Source organism: Dreissena polymorpha, chromosome 2 (genome assembly GCF_020536995.1).
Source record: "Dreissena polymorpha isolate Duluth1 chromosome 2, UMN_Dpol_1.0, whole genome shotgun sequence".
Classification (NCBI taxonomy): Eukaryota; Metazoa; Mollusca; class Bivalvia; order Myida; family Dreissenidae; genus Dreissena; species Dreissena polymorpha.
Genome location: NC_068356.1, coordinates 27377465 through 27394318, shown reverse-complemented (window position 1 = coordinate 27394318; position 16854 = coordinate 27377465). Strand labels below are relative to the sequence as shown.

The following is a 16854-nucleotide window of genomic DNA, read 5'->3' as shown; positions in this document are numbered from 1 at the left end:
CGATATGCTGAAACTGGGATATAATGGTTCAGCGATATTAAGAGAGCTATTTCATAAGTGATAGTAAATACGCGAGTACGCGATAGTTATCACGTGCACACACTTAAATTATTATGTGCGTTACACTATTATAACGTGCGCTCTTGATAGTATTACATACGCGGGCGATAGTATTGATCATGTTCGCAATAAAATTATGAGCGCACGCTACAGTTACTGTGTTAGAATGATATAGCTAATACGTGCGCATGCGATAGCTATTAAGTGTGCACGTAAGAGTGATAACGTGCGCATGCAATAGCTATTAGATGCACACGCGATAGCTGATCAATGAGAATAGGTGTTCGTTAATTTTTACTTAAGCTTTTGAAGTATTTATAAAATGATTGCTTATCACATAGGGTACGATTTTATAAAAGAAATATTTAACTTCATAATTGTAAAGGATTGTTAATGTGACACTTCGAGTGCACAGAACATCATTTGCAGTAGTGCATCGTTTTGAATAATATATATATATATATATATATATATATATATATATATATATATATATATATATATATATATATATATATATATATATATTTATATAGAAAACAAGAGCTGTCACCATAGGATAACTTATGCCCCCTATAAACGCTTGATAGAAGTTATGAGCTTTGTTCGAAACATAAACGCAGATTTTGAAACTTAAACGCGGACCCTAAGTTCAAGGTCAAGGTCACAGGGGTCAAAATTTGTGTGCGTATGGAAAGGTCTTGTCCATATACACATGCATACCAAATATGAAGGTTATATCTCAAGGGACATAGAAGTTATGAGCATAATTCGAAAAATAAACGCAGATTTCGAAACCTTAACGCGGACCCTAAGTTCAAGGTCAAGGTCACAGGGATCAAAGTTTGTGTGCATATGGTGCCTTGTCCATATTCACATGCATAGCAAATATGAAGGTTATATCTCAAGGGACATAGACGTAATGAGCATTTTTCGAAACCTAAACGTAGATTTCGAAACCCAAATGCGGACCCTAGGTTGAACGTCAAGGTCACAGGGGTCAACATGTTTGTGCGTATGGAAAGGTCTTTTCCACATACACATGCATACCAATTATGAAGGTTATATCTCAAGGGACATAGTAGTTATGAGCATTTTGAGAAACCTTAACGCAAAGTGTGACGGAAGGACAGACGGACGGACGGTCCGATCACTATATGCCCTCCTTCGGGGGCATAAAAATCGATTATCGTTAAAGGCACTGTAGTTGCGTATAGTTTTTATTTACACGGTTATTATAATAGCAAAATTCATGTTCGACTGCAGACGTCTATCGCAAAACGGACCTTATGATTATTTTTTTCCTTACGATACCTATTTTAAAACATTTCTATATTTGAAGTACCCGTTAATTATATTAAAGACATACAATCAATTAAATGTAAATGAAAGATTTGGATATATCTGGCATTCAGCGAGTGACCTTCATTTATAAACTTGACAGGCTGCATCATCGAATGAGCAACCAACTATACAAGATATATATGTACATTAATATACAATATGAACTTAATCCGTAATAACTCATAACAATAAGTTACTGTATTTATTCTTGATTTTCAGATACATGTTAATTATTCGATTGTGTATATTAATCAGTAGAATGCAAATTGTCAAATAGTCAAATAATATCAATCTGTAATTCAATTCTATCCGCAATTGTATAGAAATACTGTGTAAGTGTAAAAAAGACCGAATAGCCAAAACATCAATTATTATTCAACTAAAACTGTTTTTATTTAATATTAATTTATTGACTGTTGAAACACTTGAATTCAAATGAACAAACATTTTGCGCAATACATATGCAATTTTGAAAACTAGCCCAGGAAGTTATATTTATGACAAGTGATTTTAATTAAAAAAGATTAGACAATACTCATCTTAGATATCTGATTCATTTTGAACAGTAACTTTATACAACATAGAGCAAAATGATTAGAAAAGTACACTGTATTTGATAAATAACTAACTTGGTCAAAAAAGCAACTAAACTGAACAGTCGTTAAACATAAGCTACACAAAGGAGTCACTGATCAGAATCGGGAATAAAATTTTGCGGACACATTTAGTAATGAAGCTTCATATTGTGTTTTTTTAATGAGGCAAGCAGTAGTTGTACACAATATTTGATTCATATAATTTCATAGTTGAGCAGGTAATTTTACATTATATATTTATTAAAGCAGTCAACAAAGCCTCATCCTTGAAAAGAAGCAATTTATTGCAGCATATAGTAAAGCGACCAGTGTGCCATGACACTGGTATAAGGCAACAACATATTTTGTTTTTATTTAGATTTTTCAGTCATAAAACGGTTTTGTTTAAATGTTGTATCACTGTCAATGAGATGAATTGTAAGTCTTCAACTTGATGTACAAGCTCTGCACACAGATGTATTCCAGAAAGTAGGCTTTATGGAGGTCGCCTTTAGTGCTGCTCTAGATGGGGAACTGATCATGTGTCAGTGGTTCCCATCTCCAGGGCATCTGGCCTTTCATGGGCGCTGGCAGTGACTTGGGCGCTACCAATCGAGCCAACTGAAGGGTGAGCACCTGTTCCAGCAAGATCCTCTCCCTGCACTTTCCATGAGCACTGCACATGAAAACTGACACAAAAACTGCATGAAATATTCATTTTATTTCAGTATTTGCCTTATAATAAGACACTGAAGATATGAACATCAGATTCTGTAGTTGAAAAAAGATGCACACTCGTTGAAAACAAACCCTTTTCTTTTTAAATTAAAAAAGGGTAATAATTATAATTAATTGCCAGGAGAAAGTGATGGGCCTTTTTTGAAGCGTAAAGCTAATGATGGTGTCCTAATGATAAATCACATAAAGTAAAAATACATAATATGTCACTGCCAGCGTATATTGCGTATGTGTGTGTGTGTGATAGAGAAAATGTCAAAAAATTAATAACTATTTTAATATGAATATTAAATATCACACACTATGACAACATATACTATTATTTGTATAATTTATATGCACATTATGTAAGTTGCTGCTTATATGGGATCCCCACCAGGATTTGAACCTGGATTTCCTCTCCATATGGAAAGGTGTGTTTGCTTACACTATAAGGATTTTTCCAGTAACAGCAATATTGTTTACAATTATTTCTGTCAACTACATTTACTATTATCAACTAGTATAAAAATGTAAAACAAACAGATAAAGTCAAATACATGTACATGTGTACAAAGTACACGTGCTTGGAAAGTGGAATTATTTTATCCCAAATTTATTCAAGAAAGAGTAATGTACAAAAACATTATTTAGCTTAATAATAAAATTAACAATAATGTTACAGATATTAACACTTAAATTGTTCTTTTCAAAGTTTCCATGATAAATTAATTAAGAATACTTCAAAATTTACATTGGCTAATGTTGCTACTGATGATTCAAGGGAAAACAATTTTTAATTTTCAACAACTAAACAGTTTCATGTACTCGTAACTACATACCTACCAAGCAGTTAAGGTGTGCTGGTTTATATTCGCCGGCTGAATGCCCGTTTCTTACATCACAAGCTGAATGTTGACTATCATCTTCTGTATGTAGTTGTAGCCTTGGGGAAGCCATCATTGGTGATGGAACCCGAGAAGTTAGCACACAACTACTCCGCAGGGAATCTGCCAGGTGGCTGGACAAAGGTGATGGGGCAATGCACATCTGTAATTGTTATGTTTAAGTTTATGGTTTATACAATATGAATATTTTACACCGCACTTATAACTGAAATCAAACACAGTTTGAACTGGATATATATATACGTGTATATGCTTGCTTATTTGCTATTGTTAGTCCAAACATTAACATATGAAAAATGAAATAATTTAATGTGATGTTTGAACTCCAGGAATGATCTGTATCTGAGATGTCTTCTGTGACTTGAAGCCACAATCAATCCAACATTAATTTTTATTTAAAATAAATCGCCAGTTATAAAGTCTATGACAGTTATACATTGAAGTAATTAATCATCTAAACGCTTCATACATTTTTAAACCAAACCAATAAACTTTTCTTATCAATACCTTATTACAGTACATGAACTAACTACAAGACGAGAATCTAAAAAAACTACTGACCACCAAAATGTCAAAACATATTTACAAACTCAACATTTGAGTGTTTTGGACAAGTTCTTCCTCGGATAAAATAAGAAATGTGAAGTATATGCATTTACGCATATAGTACTGTACATATTTTTCTAAAATATTTAACTCATTACAATTAATATATTATCAAAACAAAAAATGCTTACACTATTTGTCTCGAATCATAAGAAACATTAAAAACATTTACTAACACATGTTCCATATAGGTGAAAATACAATACAAAAATTTTAGGTTTCAATTCACTCTTATTAAAATATAATAACATTACGAACAGCTAAACTAAATAATGGTCTCACAGTGACAAATGTATATATAACAAGTATTTAATCATTTTGTTATAAAATGTACCTTGTTGGAATGATATGCCACACTCTTTAAAAGGCAAACTTTTTGCGGTTTGTCAGATCCGAGCCAAATATTTGCACAGCGGTTACCTCATGACTCTCAATCACATCTCAGATGATCTGTCCTCTGACAAAGTGCCGGAGGGCTGTCTGGGCTAACTATGGTGACCTTAAGCCGAATCGAACGTAGCTGCCTAGAAGGTAACCGATGCAGACTCATCACTGTACATGTAACAACATGACATAAGAAAACAGATTGAGCCACATACATTAATTTTAAAATGTAAACATTGTGACTGTCACTGTCATCCAACTTGTGCATGTGAGGTTGATCAACCAGTTCCAAAATAATAGAACTAGCTGGATGTATATGTAAACCTTTTTTTTTCAACATGTTTCACACCAAAGAATATCTTGCTCCAAGCTGTTTTGCACCTCCATATGTATAAATTCCTTCTTTATTTGAATCTAACCTTTGAATGTGGGGTTTATGGACAAATTCCCTATAAACTGAACTAGCCTGAGGTACATGAAATCTTTTTTTTCAAAAGGTTTTACAGAAAAGAATACCTTTATCCATGTAGTTTTGAACTCCATGCGTCAGTTCTGGATGTAGGCCATCTGGTTCAACATCTTAGTCGTGGACACTGCAGTCATCAAGAACTGTATAATATTATTATAACAAGGGACAAAATTGTCACAAAACCAGGTTTTCATTGTGAAAAAAAAATCTGATAAAGGGAGAAAACTCAAACTGAACTTTTGAAATGAACAAACAAAACTAACCCCCTTTGTAAGTTTGTTTTTAAAAAAAATCTATTTTTAGTCGTGGCGACCTTGACATTGGAGATATTGACGTGATTCTTTCGTGCGACACGCCGTCCCATGATGGTGAACAAATGTGCCAAATGATTTTAAAATCTCACAATGAATGACATAGTTATGGCCAGGACAAGCTCATTTATGGCCATTTTTGACCTTTGAACTCAAAGTGTGACCTTGACCTTGGAGATATCGACGTAATTATTTCGCGCGACACACCGTCCAATGATGGTAAACAAATGTGCCAAATGATTTTAAAATCTGACAATGAACGACATAGTTATGGCCCGGACAAGCTTGTTCCGCCCGCCCGCCAGCCAGCCAGCACGTCAGCCAGCCAGCCCGCCCGCATTCGCCAATCTAATAACCAGTTTTTTCCTTCGGAAAACCTGGTTAATTTTTCCTTCGGAAAACCTGGTTAAAAACCTGGTTAAAAAGTAATATCTTATTTAATTAGGACAGTGAAAAGTCAAACTGAGGACAGTGTAGCATTCAAATAGGGACACGCAGCAATGCAATGCGGTGTAGTTATATGTGACCCATCCTGTTCAATTTAAGTGGATAACTGGCACATATTGCAGATAAAAGTTTTTATGAGCCCCACTTTAAAGGGGCCTTTTCACAGATTTTGGCATTTTTTAACTTATTCATTAAATGCTTCATATTGATAAATGTAAACATTGGATCGTAAAAGCTCCAGTAAAAAATCAAGAATAAAATTAAAAAAAGGAAAAGAACATGGCCCGGAGCAGGTTTCGAACCAGTGACCCCTGGAGTCCTGCCAGAGTCCTGAAGTAAAAACGCTTTAGCCTACTGAGCTATTCCGCCGAGTACACATACTTGACGTATTTTATACCTTATATAAGCAATATTCGTAGTTTCACAAAATTTAACGACAAAAACAGAACTCTCCAAATTATTCAATCGTTTCGCGTTGCAACGCTTTATAATTTTTAGGTTTTAAAATCGTCAAAAGATGCATATAATGGCTATATTAGACCATGGTAAATGTTCAGTATTACTGTTTCCTCACAAATATCATAACTAAAACGAAAATTTGCGGATCTGAAACAACTTTTTTCAATTTTGTCAATTAACCAAAGCGTGAAAAGATCCCTTTAAAGACAAATTTAATCCCTTAGCCAACAATATACATGGCACAGACAAATTCATTCTTTGAAAAGCTCAATACCTTATAAACATTAGAAAAAACTTTTTACGCATGCCACAATGTTCAAAGAGAATTGTCTACATAACAAAATGACAAATATCCAAAAAATTGTCACAGATTCAAACAGAAATATGTCCAAATGACACAGGTGCCCTACATTCCACTTATGTCTGAAAACTCCAATAATGTCAAAACATGTATTATCATTACTCACATATCCTTAAAATATAGCTTTCAGTTATAATTTTTGATTGTCTCAGTGGTAACATGTTTGATTTTGTTACCAAAAGTATATAGTCAAAATTCCTTGGACCAGTTTTATTAAATATAGTAATTATAGTCCTAGGCTATGACAGATTTTCACACAATAGTATTCATAATGCCTTCAAAAATTAACACACTACTTAATACAAAGTACTCATTCACAGGGCTTTTTTTCCTATTTTTGTGGAGCGGCCTTGGCCCCAACCCTCCTTTTGTGAAAAAAAGAGTCGCGAACAGTTCAAAATTGTGAACAAATGAGTCAAAAACTGTTCAAAATTGTGAAATAATGAGTCGTGAACTTTCTTAAGTTTCTCAAATTTGAGTCACAAACTTCTTGAAATTGTGAAATTTGAGTCGCCAATTTCTCAAATTTGTGAAAAACGCCCATTCTCACAGAAGGAAAAAGCCCTGATTTAGCTATCTATGATGCATGTTGTTTTATCACCATGATCCGTACAAATTATTTATCTCAGAGTCCTCACTTCTTTGAGTATTGCAGACTGCCTGAGCTGGGTAATGTAGTCAAGTGAATTTCTCCAAGCTCCGACATCAGTGTATAAAGCAAACTTGTCCTGAAGATTAAAAAATTTATTACTAAAACACATAAAAAATACAAATTATACTCATGAACTTAATGAAGAGCTTGAAAACTGTATAGATCTCATGTCAAATTAATTAATTATGCTGTAATAGCTTGCATAGTGAGTACTGTGTAGTGACTTGCATGGTATGTAATGGCTTGCATAGTGTGTACTGTGTAGTGACTTGTATAGTGTGTACTGGCTTGTTGCATAGTGAGTACTGTGTAGTGACTTGCATAGTGTGTACTAGCTTGCATAGTGTGTACTGTGTAGTGACTTGCATGTGTGTACAAACACTCAAGCCACTAGAGCCTGCATTGTCATGGGTTATCACTTTGGGAGCCACCAATTAAAGCCTCTATAACGCTCACAGTCAATGAAAATTTTGTAAAGTATTTCGTAAAATAAAGTAAACACCTTAAAAATCAGTGTTCCTTATAGCAATAGCCACAATTTCAATGCTGGATGTGGTATGATAACATATATTTTGTAGATACAAAATGCTCGTTTTTATTTATTTGTGACACAATTAATTCCATGTTATTAAATCGAATTAAATATGTAAAACAAGAATAAAAACGCGCATTTTGTATCTACAAACATCTATTTTATCAGACCACGTCTGGCGTTGAAATTTTGGCAATTTCCATAAGATACAATGATTTTTAATTGTTTAGCTTTATTTACGAAATATTGAACAAAATTTTCCTTCATTTTGAGTAGTAATGTTTCTTTAAGCATTGACAAATATAACAATGTAATTTCATATATTTCATAAAGAAAGCAAGTTGAAAGATCCCCCAAAAGGGGCAGTAAATGAAACCAGTAGATAAGAATTACTAGTAGCATATACTACACCTACAGAGCATTTTAGGTCAATTTAGTATAACCCTTAATTCTTAAAACTAAGGTTAGTATCAAACAATAATCTAGTATTTCAGGAAGTGTTATGCCAGTGATTTATTATCTTTTTAAAGTGATTATCAAATTAGAATTGAGTACTTACTTTATAACTGCATTTCTTGTATAAACAGAATGATGAGAGGGGAACGCTACCTTAGATTGGGTAGAGTTTTTCATCAGATACAGTGACATAAATAAAATTAACCAAATAAAGTAAATAAACATATTTCAATTTAAAATTGAATAAAAGTTCAGAACAATCATTGCTTTCAAATGAACAATAAGCTTGTTTTAAAGCAACGATTAGTTTTCATCTGAACATACAAGGTTAAATTGACAGTTGGTTTAAAGTACATAACCCTAATAAACGATGGAAGAAATCTACATCAGTACTTGTTTATTTATTGCTTATGGAAGCACTTTTTTTGTCATTCAATGCTTTCGTGTCTGCTTTCAAGTTTTATTGTCATTTTAATCTGATTATTTTGCAAATAACTGATAGGAAAGATCAAATGTACATACTTTAATAAACCAGATATGTTTACAATGCTACTAGCACTGTCTTTTAAAAATGCCTACAGGTTTTATCGCTATGAATTAGAACAGGAAAAACTATTTCTTTACATTCACATTATCGACTTTCTGAACAATGTAACAAGAGCTAAAAATCTAGTTTCAAGCTCTTTATTGTTAGTTATCTTTATTAAGACAGCTTCCGATTTTCTTGCACTCATATTTGCTGTGCTCTTATTTGTTGCAACACAGTAAATATGGCTCGAGGATTGATACGGACAGGATTTTGTCAATTATTACAGATCAAACTGCTTAACGTGACTAATTGTTAAGTTTTGATATCAATCTAATTTTTTTTTTTATAAGAGTTGTAAGCGAATAAAATTGATTGCTTGCTCAAAAACACAGTTTTGTAGCTAAATGCAACATGCGTCATATATACACAATGCCATGAAAAATAAATCTACAGGGTTTAAATACTTACCTTTCCGTTGTTTAAACTTCAAGTAGGCAATGGACTGGTCTCACGCCTGGCTTGGATACTATAACGTCACAGCTTTTCGAACTGCAGTTTTAAAAATAACAATACTGTTTTGGATTTCAAAACATGTTTCAAATTAAATAGCGACATTTCATTTATATATTTACTGTATTATTATATATTATGCCCTGACAAGCTGTGTTGGAAGGCATAGGCTATTTTGTAATTTATATGTATAATCCAGTAATGTGTTTGTACATGTACTATTTAGTTTATATATTAGAGCACAAAATACACATTAGGCATATTTTATTTTCCTTGAAAACAAGATGCTGTGCTCACTGCCCACACAGGCTTATTGCTCGGTGTAGGATGACCCATTTCTAATATTTTAAGTACAAACTATGTCAAGGCCAAAGTGAGGTTGGCTTATATGCGTCATTAGGCCATTATTTGACTAAAATTGGATATCATTAGTATTTCTCCAGACGCAATAATAGTTGATGAACAACTTTCCACTCAGCAATTATTTTTTCTACAAAAGGCAGTTTTAAATTGTAACCCTATTTAAAAAAACACACAATCAAAGTAAGCAAAATTCATGTCAAGATTTCACATTTTAGGAATTATTGCAAAACAAAAGAAATGGAAAGCCCCTATCAAATATCGATAAATATTTAAATTGCTCTAATTGCTTATTGATTGCTCAGCACACAAAAAAACCATAGTGTCAAATTTAAGTCAAGTTAAAGTATTCTATATTAGATCTTTATTTAAGCAACAATGGTTATAATATTCTAAGCGAAATATGTTATATTATACATTGAAAATATTATATGTGCTTTATTATTTGCCAAAATTCAATTTTGATAATCATTTGGATTTTTATGCTATTGTATGCACTATGGGATAATGCAAATTGGTGTTTTTTGATTATCAGGACCAGTACATGCATATTCCAGTATCAAACAAGTGGGCTTTGAGGGTAGCCAGTCCTGTGGACCGTCCCCTCCCAACAGTAAAGGTCAATCCCTGCGCTAGGACCATCCTATGGACGGATTTACTGATGGCCAACACAATCATTATATGTGTCCTGCATCAAGATGTCAGAGGCATAAAAAAACTCTGTATAAATAAAACTGTAACTTTTAATGACTTAACTTTGTTTGCTACCTATCAGCAGTGTGCGAAATTCGCACTAGCCTGAAGGGTTTTGGCTAGTGAAAATCCATTCGGGCTAGTGGGAACAATTTAAACATTTATATAGTCGGGCTACTAAGAAATTTTACTTTTTATATATGTAAGAATTTGGGCTAATACTTTAAAATCTGAATTTCGCACACTGTATCAGTATATGAAACATAGCAGCAAATATGACACAACAACTTAAATTTCCTTCTCACAAAATGACTAGAAGACTTTGATCACATTATAACTGCAATGCATTGTAGTTAGTTCAGTTTTAGATAATCAATATTTTATGTATAAAGGTTTGCTTAAGTGGCATCTCTATAAACCTTCAACAGGGTATATCTATTGCTGTAATTCAATAGCATGAGATGATCCTTAAAATGACTGCCAAATAAATGAAATAATGTATGTACACATACTTTCCTATCAAACAGTATGGAATGACCAATGGAAATCTGTTGCCATCTTCTTCAGTTCGTGTCTATTATCTCGATCTTCTCAGTAATCGAGAATTGTTTATGTTTGCGTGTGACAGTATTATGCGTATCCATTTTTGCGATGTATTTCGTGTACAGAGACAGAATGACCAGTTGCGAAATTTAATGACATATAGTACAGTAAACTGCCATTATAACCTATGCAGGGACACTAATTAGTTATTTCTTAAATATTAAAAACAACCCCGGCTGTGTGCAAACAACACTGTCACTAATCGACTGTTTTTCATGCTTCATTGCATGCCATAGTAGGCCGCATTACCGGTCTGCGATAAATGGGCGTTACAATGTACTTCAAACAATCTTGGTAGAGTTCCAACAGACGATGCTTTCATGCCAAATATCTATTAAAGTCTTAAACCTTGCAGTTTTAGAGAGATTTTTTTCCTTTCGGTTGGCATGCAATTCTCTGAAAAACTTTCACTCTTGGCAATTTACATCAAGACTGGCCCATCGATTTAGTAGGAGATGTCATTTAAGTAAAAATGTTGACACACGACCCCCCTAGACGGAAAAAGACAGGTCATAATAGCATAGATGAGCTAAAAAATAACAGGTTTTTTTTTTTTTAATTGGGAATTTTGGGGTACGAATTGAGAAAAACTAGCATATTTGGCATTGGGAAAGGTTCCGACTATCGGTACCCATGAAGGCAGTAGAAACAGGCCTCAGGCAATTCCATCAGGAAGTTAGCGAGGACAGCCAATTTGGGGACAGACGGATCATCTAGTAGTGGGGGTGTAAAAAGGGCCATTTAGAGGAAAACATTTCTTTATTAATAAGTACCTTTTTCCTCCATGGATATGGTCCTGCACCATAATTATACACAACTTCTTCTCTGCACGAGATGAGCACACTGCACAGTCACCTGTAGCGTCTGTCCAGTGGCAGAATGTCACGGAGGGCAACAACATACAAGCTGGTAGACCCTCCTCCTCAAAGCAACTGCACTTTGCAATTGGGGTGTGGTGGAGTCATTTACAAGCCTTCCAAAACTGCCATCTTCTGTAGTTTTCATCAAACCTAATTGAAAGAGAAATAAACAATAAAAGATTTGTAAAAGTTAATCAATATTATACATATTTAACCATATAGTATATAAAATTTTATAAATATTTATATTTATATGCAAGTCACTACAGTGGCACATACACTATGTAAGTCATGAAATTGGCATACACACTAGGTGAGTCACTAAACTGGCATAAACTATGGAAGTTACTACATGCACATTGGCATACACACTATGCAAGTCACTACAGTGGCACATACACTATGTAAGTCATGAATTGGCATACGAACTAGGCGAGTAACTACAGTGGCACACACACTATGTAAGTCATGAAAAAACACTAGGTGAGTCACTACACTGGCATACAAACTAAGCTAGTTACTTCATTGGCATACAACTATGCAAGTCCCTAAAGTGGCGTTACACAACTATGTTAGTCATGAATTGGCATACACACTAGGCGAGTCCTACACTGGCATACAAACTAAGCCAGTCACTTTTGTTTATATCCCACATTTATATTGCGCCATTTCATACTCGAATGTGCGTTCAAAGGCGCTTTACATTTTTGCCCTGATCACTGGGTCATAAGTCGTCCGTTAACAATCTTGGGCCCGCAGTATGGCAGCCACTGCACATTGGCTTATTTCCCTCACAGGTACCCATTATACACCTGGGTGGAGAGGAGCAGATGTTGGGATAAATTTCCTTGCTCAAGGAAATTTCAGTGGTCAGGGCGGGATTCGAACCCGGGACATCTCGATCCCAAGCCAGCGTCCTACCATTAGACCACTGCTCCCTCTAGTTACTTCATGTGCATACAAAATATGCAAGTCACTACAGTGGCACACACACTATGTAACTAAGGTCATGAAATTTGCATACACGCTAGGAACGTCACTACGCTGGCATACAACTATGGACTTAATAAGTTATAACATTTGCATAAAAACTATGCAAGTCACTACAGCGGCAGACACACTAGGCATGTCATGTAATTGGAATACACACTAGGCAAGTCACTACACTGTCATACAATTAAGTTAGTTACTACGTTGGCAAACAAACTATGCAAGTCACTACAGCTTACAAAACTACTCCTATAAATATATATCGACCTCATATTGTTGAACGTCCATTTACATAGCATCGTTTCAACAAGTTAAGAAAAGTAGGAAGCTTTAACGGCTGCAAACAGTGCAGATGATCATGCAAGAGTTACTTAATATAAAATATAAACATTATTTTACTAGTTGCATTACAATAAAGTTAATAAAAACTTACAAGTAATGCTATTTCAGATCTAAAAACACTATCATTGTTCCATTCCGATTGTAACCGTATGGCACTGTGTCAATTGAAAGTTGCATTGTTTAACGTCATTGGTCGGTTATAAATAACTTGTTTCTCTATACATAGGATTATACGAAGGACTTGACGAAATAATACCAGGAATGCCTAATTGATTTTTGGTTAGAACTTTAATCTTGCCATGTGTGTAATTAATATTATCATGTGTGTTTATTAATATTATTAATTATATTATTCTTATTTTTGTATTTCATTAGAAATATATTGTGTAGACCTGTTTAACTAACTGATTTTAGCAAAACATAAGGGCCTGCAGACAGAGAACTGCTATAATATTTTTGTTCAAAGTAGTTCTATAATTGAGAGTAACAGATAAATACAATTTGTGTGTTATGTTGTTTTTTTTCTCAAAATGGTATACAAAAAGTTATATTCTAATATAATTCTCACACATTCTTTTAAGGAGCTATCGTAATTCAAGTAGGCGCGGTTGATGATGGGAATGTTCTGGTGCTGGGGCAAGCTAAAGTTTTACCTTTGTTTATTTTACTAATACTAATTTTATGTATAAGCAAAGATTAAACAAGAAAAACTGAAATTAACTTGAAATCAATTTATTTTTATTATTTTTTATTTTAATTATTTTGACTAGCCTACGAACATGAATGATCGGAAACATTTGAATGTAAGCCGATTCTTCATATGAGCCAATTTTGCAGAAAGTAAGATCGTCAACATAGTCCGCCTGTAAAGTGTTGTTTAGAAACATACAAGTATTTATGTTTGGCATAAGTGTTAATTTAGAGATAGTTGCTATAACAAATTACACAAGACAGGTCCTTGCAGACATTGCACTGTATCAGAATCATGTACAATAAAGAACAGGCAAAATGATAAATTAAATAGGTCTAATATATAACAACATTTAATATCAATTCATTTGGTTCTTCAAAGTTAAACTTTATTACCACTTGCATTCCATTGTCATCATTTTATATTAATATTAAAAAGCGCTCAATTGTATACAGCATCATATCTTTTTTAATCAATTCAACCTAAATAACACTCTTGCAAAAGCGAACTATTGATTCCACCCACAAAACATCCATATTCAGTACTAGGTAAATAGTGTAGAGCAAAACATATCATTTCTGGAAAGTTTATAAGTTTTGGTGAAACAATTCATCATTATATCACGTTTTCTATAAATTACTGTTTCCTATATGGAAAATATTCGTATTAGTATACATAAATGCTGGACTGTGCAAGAAAATATGGAGCAAAGTAGCCTGACGCTCTAAGTGCTATTATAGGACAATTGAAGAATGACGTTACGCGCACCTGCTATTTTCTGACTTACGCCCACTAGTGGGAAAAAGGCAGTTGGCTTACGCTGATCTATAGATTATGTTGAAATAACTGTAATTTCCGCAATTATTAACTCATCAAAACACAGTGAACTCATTATATTAATAATTATTTATAATAAATAACTTTAATAAAAAACGTAAGATTGTATTTTTGTTTTCGCTAATAAAGCATTTGAAGTTATGAAATCAACTTGTTCACATAAATATACACAAACAATATTTAGGTGACAACTACTTGTACAAACAGTTAACACCGTTTGATTATCATTGGTTTATCATTTAAAGTTGTTTCAGCATATATATGGTTCTAAAATAAACTAAATGGACTAAGCAATTAATCCAACATGTATAAAAAACATTTCTTAATTAGATTGCATTCTTTGATTTTTACGATAAATTGAATATTGAAACCTTACCAAGTCTGGACAAAATTTAAAGCACAAATGGAAAGTGGCTGTCTACTTTAAAATAATTTGCATGTGTTCACAAGCGTCGACACTCGTGATTTCAACATGTAAACCGTGGTATAATTGGCCCTTTGTTTGACATTACTGACTATTAACAACGGGTGTCATAAACTTTAGTGACCCAAAGTGCCCGCCCCCAACAGGTTGGCGAATGTCTGTCCAGTAATTAAACAAGATTAATAATGCTTTCATCTTGAACCTTAAAAAAAGCATGCAGTTGTGTCATTTTTATCTCTTTCTTCATCTTAATAAATACATTTTATAATATAGAAGAAAACAATAGACAATAAATTGTTGCATATAATAAATTTTTTTATAATACTAATTCCAATAAAATGGTGGTTCAGTAAACATAAATGTTTGAATGCAATCAGCGAATGCTCGCACTTTAATCATTATCAACTGCATCATCACCATAATCATCCCCATCATCACTTGTATAGTATAGATAACCTGTATCTTTCTATTTTTTTTTAAAGGGATGACCTTGTAAGCATGTTATATTACGATTATTTTAGTATCAAAATGTCATTATGTGGTGAACAATGTTTAATAATGAATTAGATCAAAAACTATTTATCCTTAATACAAACATTGGAAGCTCATCGTACATCAGTGGCATATATTTTGATCGAATAAATTATGAAATCATTGCTAAATATGTATATATGCGTACTACAATGAACAAAAACACAATATATATACCTTTTTATTTATGTATTTGTCCATTGAAGGATAAAATAGTTTTATATTGATGTAATTATTTTAAATTGATATTATGATCATTGTAGGTTCATTTTACTCTCCAATTACACCTACATTTGTGTATTACAAATACATACAGAACTAACGAGGTTAATTCATTAAAATGATTCCAACAACTGCTCCAATATTAATTCAAAAAGATTATAACTTTTTTTCCCAATAAAATACTTTTATTTCTGTCACAAAACATTTGACAGAGCTTCCAAGTTGAAGACCAATGGACGGTGAACCTCAATCATTTACAAATGTAGGCTTATTATTACAAAAAATAACAATACAATTATTCCAAAGCCGATGTTGGTGTGGTGTCATATAGTTCTTAAATTCATTTATTGTGTTAAAGTATTCATTTTAGAAGTTCTTTCTCATTTTCTGATAAAACATGACTTACTGCATATATTTTCCATAGCCTCAGGGTACCGATTCTCGAACGGAACCAATTCTCGAACGATTTTTATAATTATAAAATTTACACACGGTGGAATAGTTGAATTTCAAGGACCACAATGGAAATAAGGGATATTACTCTTTTTTGTGTAATCCTTGGCGTTAGTGTGCATGCCATAGTGCATTATATGCATGTACTTTTAAATTATGATTGTTTTTACTTCATATTGTTTTATGTACATGTTGTTTCGATGCATTGTGAGTATGTATGCTATCTCCGAAATAAATCTATCTATCTATCTAATTTGAAATCGGGTCCTATTTAAGTAAGTCAATATGAATACATTCTATTTGCAAACTTCCATTTGACAGCCTCTTATAAACACAACTGCAGACAAAGATTCATTGAACCAAGTAAAAGTTTAATATTTAACACGAAAATGCTACAAGCTGAAGTTGTAAAGACAACTAAATCACCCAGAATTCCTGATTATTCTCGGCATCACTCTGTCCAGCTGTGGAGGATTGTTTGCGGAACTTCTCTTGTAACTCGGTGAGTACAATATTATTTAAAGGCTT

The 16854-nt window shown here is 33.3% G+C and overlaps 1 long non-coding RNA gene across 1 annotated transcript; it reads right to left on the bottom strand.

The window, feature by feature from the left end:
- Nucleotides 1-2557: 2557 nt before the first annotated feature.
- Nucleotides 2558-11792, bottom strand: LOC127866343 (uncharacterized). Its single transcript, XR_008042962.1, has 7 exons — nt 11750-11792; nt 9279-9359; nt 7280-7369; nt 5111-5187; nt 4545-4734; nt 3539-3746; nt 2558-2668 (listed from the first exon to the last, which is right to left on the bottom strand). It is a non-coding gene; the product is annotated as an uncharacterized LOC127866343 (long non-coding RNA).
- Between the last annotated feature and the right edge of the window lie 5062 nt (nt 11793-16854).